The 15,811-nt window shown below is 43.3% G+C and overlaps 1 long non-coding RNA gene and 1 pseudogene across 1 annotated transcript in view; both read right to left on the bottom strand.

Moving 5' to 3' along the window:
* Positions 1–3,891: 3,891 nt before the first annotated feature.
* Positions 3,892–15,811, bottom strand: part of LOC127487626 (uncharacterized) — an 80,696-nt gene continuing 68,776 nt past the window's right edge. The window contains exon 4 of the long non-coding RNA XR_007914646.2: positions 3,892–10,105. This is a non-coding gene — a long non-coding RNA (uncharacterized lncRNA). The remainder of the gene's footprint in view (positions 10,106–15,811) is intronic.
* Positions 4,457–5,183, bottom strand: ORYCUNV1R-PS1516 (vomeronasal 1 receptor oryCunV1R-ps1516 pseudogene; annotated as a pseudogene).

Below are 15,811 nucleotides of genomic sequence, written 5' to 3'. Positions count from 1 at the left end.
AATCAGCCCTTAAGGCAGGCAGATCTGGCTGAAAAGCCCATGAGAGTATTACAGGCATGGAAAGCCAAAACACTCTGGCAAAAAAAAAAAAAAAAAAAAAACTAAATGAAAGATCTCCACGAGTGAGATCCCAGTGAAAAGAACTGGTCTTCAAAGAAGGAGGTACCTTTCTCTGAAGGGAGGAGAGAACTTCCACTTTGACTACAACCTTTCCTAAATATGATCAGAGTTGGTGAATTCAAAAGGCTTCCATAGCCTTGGCAGCTCATGACAAGAGCCTAGGTTGATTACTGATGCCATAAACAAGAGTGTCAATTTGTTAAGTCAACAACAGGAATCACTGTGCACTTACTCCTCATGTAGGATCTCTGTCCTTAATGTGCTGTACAATGTGATTTAATGCTATAACTAGTACTCAAACAGTATTTTTCACTTTGTGTTTCTATGTGGGTGCAAACTGTTGAAATCTTTACTTAATATATGCTAAACTGATCTTCTGTATATAAAGAGAATTGAAAATGAATCTTGATGTGAATGGAAGGTGGGAGGGAAGTTATGGGGGAGGGGAAGGCATTGTAATCCATAAGCTGTACTTTGGAAATTTATATTCATTAAATAAAAGTTTAAAAAAATATTTATTTGAAAGAGTTACATAGAAAGAGAAGGAGAGGCAGAGATAGAGAGAGAGAGAAGTCTTGCATCCACTCGTTCACTCCCCATTTGGCCACAATGGAAGGAGCTGCGCTGATCCAAACCCAGAAGCCAAGAGTTTCTTCCAGGTCTCCCACAGGATTGCAGGGTCCCAAGGACTTGGGCCATCTTCTACTGCTTTCCCAAGCCATAGCAGAGAGCTGGATCAGAAGTGGAGCAGCCTGGACTCAAACCAGCGCCCATTTGGGATGCCGGCACTGCAGATGACAGCTTTACCTGCTACGCCACAGCGCCAGCCCCAGGACAAGTTTTTACACCGAAAAAAAATTAATACACAAGCCACCCAAAGAACTGAATGCATATAAAGATATCCCATGTCCAAAGTATAGTATGTTAGCATCATATTGCTGTGAAGGCCTTTTGTCTAAAATTTAACATTCAAATCCCGTGCCTGGGTTTCCCAGCTATGCAAATGCTGGGAATTAAAATATTTGGGTTCCAAGAGATTCCAATGTGGGAGTAGGGAAAACAGGGGAAAGTTGTGCTGTTTTGAACAGAGGAAAAATAGCAGAAAAAAAATGAAGGGAGTGGATTCCCAGAGAGAGTTGGAGAGAAGTTTGCAGTGAAAATTCTGCAGAAGGAAGAGGGATGCCATGAAGCAGTGTGCAGCAACAAGCATGAACACCACACAGGAACCCCACAGGTGGGAGCTGGAGGAGATGCCAGCTTTGGAGAGTGAGGTGAGAGCAGACTGTGGCAGCCCTTGTCAGCCAGACTGTTGCATGAGGGAGAGCCCTGCAGATCACACTGTCTTTCAGTCCAGCCTAGAGCCCTGGCAGAGGCCAGGGAACTTGCCTAATCCAGTGAAAGAAAAGCACATCTCTTCCTCCCCATCCCCCCACACAAGGAAACCCGGCATGTGGTGGGGAAAAGGCACCATTTTGACATCAGTAGAAGTTATGGCAGCCCTTGTGCATGTATGTGACCAAGGGATTTTGCCAGAGGGAAAAAGCACATTCCCCACTGACTTTGAGTCTGGCTAGGAGGGTGGACAGGGGGCTGGGACACCATGTAGGATTGTGAGGTGTTCCCATCCTGTCAGCATATCACAGGCTCCAGGGCTCAAACTGCCAGGCTGGAACACCAAAAGGCAGCTGAGTCTACATCTCTGCTCTCTCCATTGACGAGCAGCGTCGCAGAATGGATCAGATCCTCTGCACCCTGGAAGCATGGGAACCTTGCATGCTATGACTATGGGAAGTCAGTGATTGCATGATGGGGCAAGGGGTGCAACTGGGTCTCTAGGTAGCTGGCATGGGAGATTCAGAAGGTAAATGTAGGAGAAGGAGGCTTCAGGACAATCAATGGATGATCCAAAGGTTCCTTTGTTGAAAGAGCAAGAATACTAACTTCAAAAGGCAGTTAGTAAATGTACAGGAAAAGAGTAAAGAATGCTATTTAATAGAATTTTTTCAAGTAGTCCATCAGCTAGCCTCCTACTTTTCATCAATATATAAAGGCAGAAAAATAAATTTAGTAAAAATTTCAGAAACCAGATTGTATTATAGTGAGTAAAAGCTGCTGCCACCAATGCTAGTAGCCCATATCAGATTTGGTTCATTTCACAGCTTCTTCACTTCTGATCTGGCTCTCTGCTAATGGTCTAGGAAAAGCAGTGGAAGATGTGCCAAGTGTTTGGGCCCCTGCCACCCACATGGGAGACCTGACTGAAACTCCTGCTCCTGGCTTTCGCCTGACTCAACCTTGGCCATTGCAGATATTTGGGGAGTGACCCAATGGATGGAAAATTCTCTGTTCCTCCCTCTCTCTCTCTGCAACTCTTTCAAATAAACAAATCTTTTAACAAAGAGAAAAATTACAGAACAATTCAGTAAATAATGACTGCTGTGAACCAATGGAAATTTGCTGAGTCAGAATGGAATATACTTATGTAATAGCCCATATTGTGTCTCAGAAACTATTTTAAATTTTTTACATGTATAAACTCAATACCTGAATTTAAGTGGATAATATAAACATCAATGAAAATAGCAAATGGACACATTTATAATCATATTCCAGTGACATTAAAAACATAACATAAATAACATTTTTGGGCATCCAACTACAAGAATATAAATATTTTAAATCAGTTTATTAGAAGTATGACTAATTAGGTACAGGGACAAATGGATAGCATTTTCACTAGTAAACAGAAGAGATACATTATATTACAAAGATAGAAAAAATTAAATGTCAAGGCTTTAGGCATCACAATGCTGTTAACTCCATAAGGACAAAATTTCAGCAGGTATTAATTACCTAGGAACTGAAATGATAGTACAACATGAATTACAAGCAATAAGTGATATCCAGCTATACATAAATTTCATTTTTTCCTTATTAACTTATGAATTACATGAAAAATTCAGATTATGTTTACAGTCAGAGATATGCTAAGAAGCAGGTATAGTAATTAAAGCCAAAGACCTAAACTCAGTTAACAGATTCAAGAGTACTATCTTACTGCTACAGAAAAACAGAAATTCTGACTGTGCCCAGGTTGGTACTGTTCACTGACATGGAGTATATCTTTTTAGAAATGTGCATGGAAAATGAAATGTATTTTAAGTACAAATAATCACCTCCTACCGCGTTTCCATAGTGTAGTGGTTATCACGTTCACCTCACACAAATAATCACCTCCTACAAATTGTGATTACCACAGGGTATACTTGAGATGCTCTAAATGATGAAATTTGAGGCATCTTGTAAGATCCCAATTGTATATAACATAAAACCTGGGTGTAACATCACAAAGGACAGAAGAAATTATCCATAAGGTGTCTGAAGAAAGCATATGAAAAACTTTGTACATTATAGGTATTCATAATGTTACAAAATAATGATAAGCTAAAGGAATTCTGTTATTTACTTTTTTGGAAAAGAAAAAAGATTACATAGTATAAAAGCATATTTGAATGAGACCCAAATATAAGGTAAGCAGTAGCAAAGTGTATCAAGCTAAGAGACAGTGTATGGGGAACCCATTAAATTAAACTGAGATGATGACAGGACTAGCGAATTAGAAAACTGAGTAAAATGAATATAGTGATGAGGGAGAGATTTTTTAATATAAATATTGCTATAAACAAAGGAAACCAGCATGATGAGTAAAACAGACCAATTTTTTTGGAACATATGAAATGAATGAGTAATCAAATACATGGTGGTAAACAAATATCCAAAAATTATAATCAGACAAAAATACTTGAATTTAAACATGTAGTGTTTCAAAAAGAGATAAATCAACATAGTTAACAGAAGTCATAGTCAATCATCATAAAAGCAAGGAAAAACTCTTAGAAGAAAACATTTAGAAGTGAGAATAAAAGAGACACAGCCCAGAAAGGTGAGACCCCAAACACCTTGACCACTAAACCAGAGACACAAAAGTGAGCATGGAGAATGTTGGCAGAAATCACGACTCAGCTGACATAGTCTGAATCAATAAACATAAACTTGAACAATTTCCAAAGAAAATGCTGAGAGGCTGGACACAAATGGGAGCTTCCTAAGATTTAATTTACACTTACTTAAATTAGAAATTTCTTGAATGACGATCTGTGATTGAGAATGAAAGAGGGAAGTCCACTATGGGCTGGAATAGAGGACCACACTGCTCTTGGCAACCTCAGCTGTGAAAGCCATGAGATGCACTAAAACGTTACCCCACACATTACCACTAATAGGACGGCACATTCTATGCTGTCCTAAATGAAACTGACAGCATGAGAATCTAATGTTAAATGCTAGTGAACACCTGCTGCACATTTCGCAGCACATGGCTCACCCTTCCATCAGAACTGAGTAGCACCAAAGGACTGAGAGTGGCATACACATTGCTCACAAGTGTGTGCACACTCAGGACGTCTGGGCCATAGGCTGACAACAAGGTTGGGAAGGTTGTGATGAGAAAGTCCATCCAGGACATGAACACAAAGAAACCCACCAGTAGCAGGACGGTCTGGGCAGCCCTTCTCTCTGGGCAGGGTCTTGGGGAGAGGCTGGCGCTGTGAAGGTGCTGGGCCCTCCTCTGGTGCCTGAACAGCAGATTCACCAGGTACACGCTGGAGAGCAGCATGACGCCTACAAAGGAGACATCCCTGGATGTTGTCAGGGCATAAAACAGGTATCGGATGAGGGAGCTCATGGGGGAGAGGGAGCAGTATTTATTTAGAATCATCAGATTGGTCTGGTTCAGATTGGAAAAGGGCACAATGTAGAAGAACAGGTTACCAGAGGACACCAAAGTGTGCGTCCACGTGAACACATAGGCACGAGTAATGGAGTTCACAAGTTTATGTTTGAACTTTGCCATCCAGGAGGTGCTGGGACGGCTTGTATGGTGCTCAGCACCCCGGTGGTGCAGATGGAGAGGCCCTGCATCACCCTTCCTGTGTAGTACAAAGCCTTGCACTTGAAGTCGTTCTGGAAATGCAGCGACTCAAACAGGTCCGGAGATGCCAGGAGCACCACGGTGAGGAGCATGGCTGTGTGCACCAGGGCCAGGTGACAGACAGTCAGGCTGCTGGGCTTAGGCCTGCAATCCTGGCGGAATGTGAAGATGTGGAAGAGGAGGAGGAGGGTGTTGGCTGTGATTCCAACGCCAGCTTGGGAGAAAAGGGCATTTTTAAGTAGCATCCTAGGTTGAAAGGGATTATCTTAATGGCAAAGAGGAAGGAATACGGTTCTTTGCATTCTGCCTGACATGTATGTAAGTGTAAATCTGCATCACAGAATGGCATAATATTCTAATCTTGTGAAAGTTTATTCTCTGTCCATCAAGGAGAAGAACGGGCAGGAGAGGTGACACTGCAAGGATAGGAGACAGAAAACCACCAGAGCAGTTTTCACAAATCCTAGGCTAAAAATTTTGCACATTTAACATCCTGTCAGCACAAACGAGGCAGAAACAAAATGTAACCCTTCTGTTTTCTGTGGGGAGCAACTCGGACTAAACTAAGTTACTGGAATTAAGACTTATTCTATGCATCTGCTTTCCCACAATATGGCGCTGAGAAGGGAAACAGCTTCTACACAGCTGCCTCCAGTTCAACCAATAAACTGTAGGACCTGCTCCTGATTGGAGGAGAGCAGCGTACTCGGCGTGTGGGTAGCAGAGTTGGGATTGGTGGAAGAGGACTATAAAGGAGGAGAGAGACAACATGCACCAGGAACATCTAAAGGGAACATCTATCTGAAGGAATACCTGTGCAACCCCCGAGAGAGCCGGCCGGCGGTGTGCCGCTCCCCCGCGGAAGTGGGGAAGGTGGCAGGGGGAACCGCCCTTCCACGGAGGTGGAAGGGACGGTAGCCAACCCGGGAAGAACCAGCAGCAAACCCGGGGAGGGCCGAGCAGACAAAAGAACAGCGCAGGGTCCTGTGTCGTTCCTCCACGAAGACGGGGAGCGACATAATGGTGCCGTGACTCGGATATGAAGCCTAGGCAGGGTTTAGTGTCGTTCCTCCATGAAGAGGGGGAGCGACATAATGGTGCCGTGACTCGGATAGGAAACCTAGGAGGGAAGAAATGGGAAGAAGTGGGAAATTACCGGAGAGAGAGTCTAGCAAAGAGCCTAGGGGAAAGCCGGACGGAAAAGGTGCCGGAAGAAGCTATTGAAAGCCTAGGCATAGACTCGGATATGGACTGTGGGAAAGAAGTTAGAATTGAAAGCGAAAGTGAAAGCTTTCATAGACTCGGATGCGGACTATGGCGGGGAAGCTAGGAGATTGAAAGCAAAAGTGAAACCTGGAGGAGGCTTGGACTCGGATGCGGACTGTGGGGAGAAGCCGGGAGAAATGAGAGGGGAATATTGTTGTTGGAAGAAAAGTTAGGGAAACATACCGGGTAGAGAAAAATGTTAGGGAAATTGAAGCCGCGGGAGCAGGCCGAGGCGGAGACATAAGCCAGCTTGGAATTCTTCAAGTCAGCCCGGGGAGCAAAAGGCGAAAATCTGGAACCAGAGGCAGAGACGTGGGCCGCCAGGTTGGAATTCGCCAGGTTAGTCCGGGGAACTTGCACTGAATACCGGTGGCGGAAATGTGAGCTACGCTGTGTGATTCGCGGAAGCCGCCGCGTGCAGAGAGAGCACGGGGCGTGAATAGATAGGGAACGCGGGGCTGGCGCAAGGCCGTGGTGCGGGCGCGAAGGGCGTGGAGACCGCGGAGCACAGGAAGCCAAGCCGCGCAGAGCCGGGAGCCCGCCACAGGGTGGGCGCTGGGAAGCCGCGCAGATGAGAGAAGCGCAGGCTGAAGCGGCGCAAAGCCGGGAAGCCGCCGCGGGGCGGTGAGGCGCCGAGAAGCAGCCTCGGGGCGGGCGCCGGGAAGCCGCTGGGATAAGAGAAACAGAAGTTTAGAAGTAAAATGAGAGAAATAGGAATGCTGGTAGATAGAAGTAAAATAGGAGAGATAGGAATGCCCGGAGATAGAGAAATAGAGAAAAATAAGGCCTCCCCTCAACATGGCAATGAGAGAGCTTGGATTCGGTCTGCCTGATTAGGGAGGTGGTGAGCACCTGCGGGCGGCTAGCAGCTTATGCGCTGCAGGTCACCGAAGACAGGCACGAATTAACATCAATAAGTCTCCCCACAATACCACAATGAGAAGGCTTGGATTCAGTCTGCCTGGTTAGGCGATAAGCACCAGCAGGCAGCTCGACCAGAGTATGAGCTGCAGGTCACCGAAGATAGGCACGAATCAACATCAATAAGTCTCCCCACAATACGGCAATGAGAAGGCTTGGATTCAGTTTGCCTGATAGGGCTTGTAAGCACCTGCAGGCAGTTCTAGCAGAGCAGAGCATGCGCTGCAGGGCACCAAACTCAGGCACGCATCAGCGCCTAAAAACCTCCTCACAACATGGCGAAGAGAGGACCCGGACTCGGTTTGCCTGATTGGTAGGGCTTGTAAGCACCTGTGGGCAACTCTAGCAAGCAGAGCAGAGTGTGTGCCGCAGGGCACCGAAGACAGGCGCGTATCAACGCCAAAAATAAAAAGAAAGGGGGATCTGTGGGGAGCAACTCGGACTAGACTAAGTTACTGGAATTAAGACTTATTCTATGCATCTGCTTTCCCACAATATGGCGCTGAGAAGGGAAACAGCTTCTACACAGCTGCCTCCAGTTCAACCAATAAACTGTAGGACCTGCTCCTGATTGGAGGAGAGCAGCGTACTCGGCGTGTGGGTAGCAGAGTTGGGATTGGTGGAAGAGGACTATAAAGGAGGAGAGAGACAACATGCACCAGGAACATCTAAAGGGAACATCTATCTGAAGGAATACCTGTGCAGCCCCCGAGAGAGCCGGCTGGCGGTATGCCACTCCCCTGCGGAAGTGCGGAAGGTGGCAGGGGGAACCGCCCTTCCACGGAGGTGGAAGGGACGGTAGCCAACCCGGGAAGAACCAGCAGCAAACCCGGGGAGGGCCGAGCAGACAAAAGAACAGCGCAGGGTCCTGTGTCGTTCCTCCACGAAGACGGGGAGCGACATAATGGTGCCATGACTCGGATATGAAGCCTAGGCAGGGTTTAGTGTCATTCCTCCACGAAGAGGGGGAGCGACAGTTTTCCATGGGTTTCAGTTTACCATTGCATCCCTAGGAGTCCCAGGAAGAAGATCGGAGTCTCATGAACTGTGTCCTTCTACTCTAGGAAGGCAAGGGAGGGCACATCACCCTCTCCAGGGACCCATCACGTGGGCCTGGGCCTCTCCTAGGAGACACCCTCCTCCCACACAAGACATGCAGGTGCTTTTAACGAGAGCAATTTAAAACAAAATACTCAAATGACTAGGACAGTCATAAATAAATGAATTAACAGTCATTGAATGAATCAATAAAATCTACTGATTTAATTTCTTGAGATTTTTGATGCCTTATGAGCCACCAATGCACAGTCTCTGTCATGGTCACGTCCCAGCTTTCTGTTTTCAGTGGGGCCCTGCTTCCAACCTGGCTTCCATTCTAAAGATATAGACACTAGAGGACGCTCACCCACAGGATTCAGATGCTAAGCAGTGAGCTGTAACATCCTCATTGTGAATATGCATCTTACTAAGCTAACTCTTTTTATAACTTTCTAAGAAATAACCAGAGATACTAAATTTAAAGAGTGTTTTTATAATAAAAATATGTCATTGAAATTTTGCAGATAATTACTATGTCATCAATAATACATACATACAGAACATTTTACATATCAATATTATTGTATTTTATACAATAATACATCACATACAGAACATTTTATAGTTCATAGACATGGACAAACACAACATATTAAATTAATTTAAGGAAATATTGCAGCCACACTGGAGGTACCATCCTCCTTTTGTAAAGTGGTCAGGCAGCAGCCTACTGATATTTGATATGCAGCAGAAATTGAGGCTTCCAGGTAGTTCTGTGGCAGCAAGGAAAAACTTTTCTGTGTTAGGAATAATTAAAATAAAATGAATGTAATGTTCTGCACATCATTTGCTAGTTCTCATATTTATAACATCATCACTATTTAAGTAGTCCTTAAATATTAGGAATATAGTGATATACTTTTAATCTTAAGCTATAGATAAGTCATTCTGAATTAATTCTGATTTGGTATCTTAACAGATAAAGTTTCACATAAATGCATCCAATAATTGTGTTGTACTAATTAAAATCAGAAATTGCTAAGCAAGTTCTAATTCAAATATAGCATCACAAATGTATAGATCTAGGTGCTTACAATAGTCATGAAGATCACGTTCCACTGGGAGTGCCCTGGCTAGTTATGGGGCTTAGTGAGTTCTGAGATCACTCTGTTGAGAGCACTGCATTTATCTGTGGAAAAGCCTGCTCCTCCCACCCACCCTGCCTGGGGCTGGAGCTCCCCGTGCACAATCTGAGACACAGACACTCACCCAGCTGAGTGGAGGAGTGTTCCTGAGTTTGTGAACTGTGGCCCAGGATGTGTTATAAGAAGGAAGGCAGCAACTCATCTCCCTCCAGGCCATCACTGTTCTGTCACCTCAGCCCTGCCTGTGGGATTGTCAAGCACAGGAGCCCCCATGGGGACAGGTGCACTTCCCTGACACCTGTGAGATGGCACTGCCCCAGCTGCGGGCTCATTTCCCCACCCAGGCCTGTCTGGGCAAGTTGTCAGCTCCCTGGCTTCTCCAGCCCATGCAAGTGAAACACTGACTGTAGCTTCAGTTTGTTTTCAATATTGTAATTTCATACAACATTTTAAATAAAAGTTTTCAGTGTTTATTTACTTGAAAGATATGGTGTCAGATGTATCCTTACTGACCTGAGAGACTTCTGGTGGGCTTCAGTCTTGCTCTCCATGGGTTCTGGCTGTGTTGCAGGCAATGTTTACACCTCCTTTTGGGGAGTGAAGAAAAATCCTCCCAGCTGAGCCTCTGAATGCAGACAGATAGAAGACAGCACTCACGACATCACTTCTATCAGACAGCCTGAATGCAGACATCCTTTCTTATCTTTACTGACTTTTCTAAAGCAATGCATAGAAATAAGTTTTCATAGGATCCAAATGTGATGCCGCCATTGCATGCAGTGGATTAACTCATTACTTCATGATACTTCAGTAAATTTTTGCTTTAAACAAAATTATATGCTATGGAATTTTACACTGTTGTCATCAAGTTAGTGCTCAAAAACATTCTGATTTTGATGTACTTTAGATTTTTTATTTAGGGCCACACAACTTATATTTGCCATTAACAGCACAGAGTAGGTCAGTTGAAGAAAATTCATATTAGGCTACTAAAATATTTCTAGACAATAACTTTGGTGCATACATGAAGAGAACCAAAAGTGGGTAATAGATGGTACTATAAAAAAGTTTAAAAATTATTAATCAGTCCTCTTTCTACTTTTATTTAAAATAAATTTATATAATGAAATTAACATTTATTTTAAAATTTTATAACATCGTATTTTTAAAAACTTTGGACAAAATTAATGTAACAGTAGTTATCCAAGAAATAATGATTATGGGTCAGAACAGAGGGGTTCAGATGAGCTCCACTCTCCTATTCAAGCAGTGAGTACTCGAACAGACACAGCTTTGTGTCTCCAACTAGGGATTCGCTATATCTGGACATGGTCTAATAGGGTGAAGTTAGACTGGTTATGTGTGCCTGGGATTTGGCTACTGTGAGAGAAAGAAATGCTCTTAGGTTAGGGTCCAGTTTGGTCACAGACCATGTCAGACTCCAGTTCATCAAGAAGAAACTCAATTCATGGAGACAAGTGAATTTAACTTAACAATGCATTCCTTTTGATCCCCCTCTCAGTTTTTAGAGACTGATCAGATCTTGGGAATTGACACCATTGTCACCACCATAGTGGATTTATGTGGTGCCAGTGTGAGATTCACACATTTTAACATCTGGTTAGTTATACGATTTTTTATATTTTTGCAGTTCTGGTTAAGTAGGGCCATTTAACACAGGATGGAAGGCTACAAACCAACAGGTAATACTCGTGAGAAAATGCAGTGTACCAGGGGACCATGATGATGAGCACCAGGAGGAGAAGAGGAACCTGTGCTCCAGGGAACCTGTGACAGCAGGGGGATAATAACAAGACACTGAGGTGCACTCCCTAGAAGGGGTACCACAAAGGGAACCAACATAAATTGAGTAAATAAAATTTCAACCATATAGACAGATCACACATCTGTTTCCCGAGTTTTACTCAGGAAATCATGATGATTAAGGTCCTTAGTCCACTCCAGAATGGTCTGATTTAAACAGAAATGGATTTTGCCATTAGTTGTTTGACTCCTAATGTAGTAAGCTGGCAACCCACTAAAAGAAGCACAAAGTTTAGATAGCCTTTCAGAAGTCATGCTTCTCATCCACCATCTAGGAACATGTACACCTACTGTAGTTGTTCCTGTGTATAAATCTTGTGCTCCTTTCTCTTGAGCAATGTATTTTCTAGCAACATATTTGCTAGCAGTGTGTGAAGAAACAGTGGTATCAGATACCATTTTAGAGACTATTTCTCTTGTAGCACAATCAGGGGGAGATAAATACTTTATTCAGTTTTACTCGGCACCACACACAACCCCCTTAAAATGGGCAAAAAGGGGTCTAAAGCTGCATGATGTCCCATGAAGCATCTGTGGAACATATGTTACCAATGCCTACCAACATCCCACAAATAATTTGTGGAACACACGTTACCAGCTGCCTTCCAGAACCCTTTGGCGTCTGCTTGCCCAAGTATCCAAGATTTGGTCCAGTTTATGGAATAGTTTCCAACTCCACAGAATGAGAACCCCACTACTGCCTAGAATGAGCTCCCGGGGCCCTCACTGGGACCTTTCCTTACTGGGAACTAGTTTATCTATTTCAAGTTTGATTGAGTATATTGGCTTCTAATTATAGGAGGTGTTATGATTAAAGGAGCAACTTCAGGGTAAGCTTTTCTTTCTTTCTTTCTTTTTTTTACTTAGAAACCTTTTATTTAAGGTGTAGAAACTTATGCATTTCTTATATACAAATTTAGGAAAAAGTGATTCTTCACACTGTAGACTCACTCCCATCTTCACTCCCATGTTTCATCCTCCCCCCTCTCCTATTCCCATTCTTATTTTTAATGAAGATCTATTTTCAGTTAACTTTATACTCATAAGATTAACCCTACACTAAGCAAAGAGTTCAACAACTAGTACAAGATAAACACTTCCTCAACTGTTGAGACAAGTGCTTTTGCAAATAATCAAATTTCACAGTGTCAATTTCAATTCTATAGAATATCTTTTAGGTAATATATTAGGCTATCTTAATTTTAATGCAGACAATGAAGCATATATGGTATTTGTCTTTTAGGGACTGGTTTACTTAACTAAGTATAATGGTTTTCAGTTGCATCCTTTTTTAACTTTTATTTAATAAATATAAATTTCCAAAGTACAGCTTTTGGATTACAGTGGCTTTTTCTCCCTATAACTCTATAACTTCCCTCCCACCTGCAACCCTCCCATCTCCTGCTCCCTCTCCCATTCAATTTTCTTTTTCTTTTCCTTTCTTTTTCTTTTTGACAGGCAGAGTTAGAGAGAGAGACAGAGAGAAAGGTCTTCCTTCCGTTGGTTCACCCCCAAAATGGCCTCTGCGGCCAGGTGCAGAACAGATCCGAAGCCAGGAGCCAGGTGCTTCCTCCTGGTCTCCCATGCAGGTGTATGGCCCAAGCACTTGGGCCATCCTCCACTGCCTTCCTGGGCCACAGCAGAGAGCTGGACTGGAAGAGGAGCAACCGGTACAGAATCTGGCACCCCAACCGGAACTAGAACCCAGGGTGCTGGTGCTGCAGGTGGAGGATTAGCCTAGTGAGCCGTGGCGTCCACAAGATTCATTTTCAATTATCTTTATATTCAGTAGATCAATTTAGTATATATTAAGTAAGATTTCAACAGTTTGCACCCACACAGAAACACAAAGTATAAAGTACTATTTGAGTACTAGTTATAGCATTAATTCACATTGTACAACACATTAAGGACAGAGATCCTACATGGGGAGTAAGTGCACAACAACTCATTTTGTTGACTTAACAATTGACACTCTTGTTTATGGTGTCAGTAATCACCCTAGGCTCTTGTCATGAGTTGCCAAGGCTATGGAAAGCCTTTTGAGTTCACCAACTCCGATCTTATTTAGACAATCAGACTTGCCCTAAACAGTAGAATTAGAAACATGCCAGGGGGTTCCAATTCAATCCCATCAACGTGGCATGTACCGATGCCATCTCACTAGTCCAATTGATTAATTTCAGTTCACAATTGATCATAATGATAGGTCTAAGAGTCAAAGGGATCACACAAACAAGACTAGTGTCTGCTAATACTAACTGATAGAATAAAAAAGGGAGAGAATGATCCAACATGGGAAGCGGGATACACAGCAAACTCATAGAATGGCAGATGTCCTCAACAGCACTCTGGCCTCAGAATAAGCCCTTAAGAATTTCATTTCTTTTTATAATAGAGTAGTATTCCATAATGTATATATACCATAATTTTTTTGACAGGCAGAGTGGACAGTGAGAGAGAGAGACAGAGAGAAAGGTCTTCCTTTTGCCGTTGGTGCACCCTCAAATGGCCACTGCGGCTGGCACACTGCGCTGATCCAAAGGCAGGAGCCAGGTGCTTATCCTGGTCTCCCATGGGGTGCAGGGCCCAAGTACTTGGGCCATCCTCCACTGCACTCCCTGGCCACAGCAGAGAGCTGGACTGGAAGAGGAGCAACTGGGACAGAATCTGGAGCCCTGACCAGGACTACAACCTGGTGTGCCAGCGCTGCAAGGCAGAGGATTAGCCTATTGAGCTGCAGCGCCGTCCTATACCATAATTTCTTAAAACTAGTCTTCAGTTGATGGAAACATGGGCTGATTCTATGTCTTAGCTACTGCAAATTGAGCTGCTATAAACATGGGTTATAGATAACTCTTTCATATGTTGATTGCATTTCCTTTGGGTATATTCTCAGGAGTGGAATGGCTGGGTCATATGCTAGGTCTATATTTGATTTCTGTGGTATGTCCATTCTGTCTTCCACAGTGGCTGTTTAAGTTTACATTCCCTCCAATAGTGGATAAGGCTACCTTTTCCCCCATATCCTTTTTTTTATAAAAAAAAATTTATTTATTTATTTGAAAGTCAGTTACACAGAGAGAGAAGGTGAGGCAGAGAGAGAGAGAGAGAGAGAGAGAGAGAGAGAGAGGCTGCTATCCACTGGTTCACTCCCCAAATGGCCACAATGATTAGAGCTCTACTGATCCGAAGCCAGGAGCCAGGAGCTTTTTTTGGGTCTCCCAAGTGGTTGCAGGGACCCAAGGACTTGGGCCATCTTGTACTGCTTTCCCAGGCCATAGCAGAGAGCTGGATCAGAAGTGGAGCAGCTGGACTTGAACCAGCGCCCATATGGGATGCCAGCAATGCAGAAATCGGCTTTACCTGCTAAGCCACAGGGAGGATAATCTCCCCCATATCCTTGCCAGCATTTATTGTTTATCGATATGTATGAGAGCCATTCTAACTGGGGTGAGGTAAAGACTCATTGTGCTTTTGATTTGCATTTCCCAGATGGTTAGTGATTCTGAGCATTTTTTTTTCATGTGTCTGTTGGTCATTTGAATTTCCTCTCTTGAGAAATGCCTCTTCAAGTCCTTTGCCCATTTCTTAACTGTATTGTTTGTTTTGTGGTTGTTGAGTTTCTTCAGCTTTTTATATAGTCTGATATTAATCCTTATTAGTTGCATAGTTCACAAATATTTTCTTCCATTTTGTTTCTTCTTCACTTTGCTGAGTGTTTCGTTTGCAGTGCAGAAGCTGCAAGCTTGATGCAATTCTATTTGTCAATTAGACTTCAATTGCCTTACTACTGGTGTCTTTTCCAAAAATCAATACCTATGCCAATGTCTTGCAGAGTTCCCTCAATAATCTCTAGTATTTTGATGGTATCTGGTTATAGATTTAAGTCTTTGAGCCATTTTGAGTGGACTTTTCTGCAAGCTATAAGGTAGGGGTATTTCTTTCTTTCTTTCTTTCTTCTTTCTTTCTACCTTTTTTTGTTAAGTAAACATAAATTTCCAAAGTACAGTTTATGGATTACATTGGTTTCCCCCCCCCAATAACTTCCCTCCCACTCACACCCCTACCATCTCCCGCTCCCTCTCCCATTTCATTCATATCAAGATTCATTTCAATTATTTTTATATACAGAAGATCAATTCAGTATATATTAAGTAAAGATTTCATCAGTTTGCACCCACACAGAAACACAAAGTGTAAAATACTGTTTCAGTACTAGTTATAGCATTACTTCACATTGGACAACACATTAAGGACAGATCCCACATGAGGAGTAAGTACACAGTGACTCCTGTTGTTGACTTAACAATTTGACACTCTTGTTTATGGCGTAGTAATCTACCTAGCCTCTAGTCATGAGTTGCCAAGGCTATGGAAGTCTGTTGAGTTCGCCAACTTCGATCTTATTCCGACAGGGTCATAGTCAAAGTGGAAGTTCTCTCCTCCCTTCAGAGAAAGGTACCTCCTTCTTTGATGGCCCGTTCTTTCCACTGGGATCTCACTC

Source organism: Oryctolagus cuniculus, chromosome 6 (genome assembly GCF_964237555.1).
Source record: "Oryctolagus cuniculus chromosome 6, mOryCun1.1, whole genome shotgun sequence".
Classification (NCBI taxonomy): domain Eukaryota; kingdom Metazoa; phylum Chordata; class Mammalia; order Lagomorpha; family Leporidae; genus Oryctolagus; species Oryctolagus cuniculus.
This window is presented reverse-complemented; position numbering and strand designations above follow the sequence as displayed.